Below are 386 nucleotides of genomic sequence, written 5' to 3' on the forward strand. Positions count from 1 at the left end.
ATACCTTGAAGTACATCCAGGGACACAAATGCACCTTATGAACTCAGAATGTTGTCTCCCTTAGAAAAGTAGGCATGAAGTAAGGGCCCCAGTTCACAGGAAAAAGACGTAAGAAGAATTGGTGCATTTTGAACGTTTCTTTTATAAAACAACTGTCCTTCATCATGGAGGAGATAATCACTGGAGTGGAAGGAAGTAAACAGAAGAGATGGGAAACGGAGTTGAGCCATGCTCCTAAAAATAATTTGCCCCTAAGAAGAGGCTTCCTCAGAAACCAAGAGAGATATAACCCTAAGTCCCGAAAATGCTGACATGATGTGAAGTTAGGGACTTGCATGCGGAATAGGCACAGAGAGTGTAGGCAGCCATTACAGGACTGTGCGGAG

Source organism: Propithecus coquereli, unplaced genomic scaffold (genome assembly GCF_000956105.1).
Source record: "Propithecus coquereli isolate 6110/MARCELLA unplaced genomic scaffold, Pcoq_1.0 Scaffold90, whole genome shotgun sequence".
NCBI lineage: Eukaryota > Metazoa > Chordata > Mammalia > Primates > Indriidae > Propithecus > Propithecus coquereli.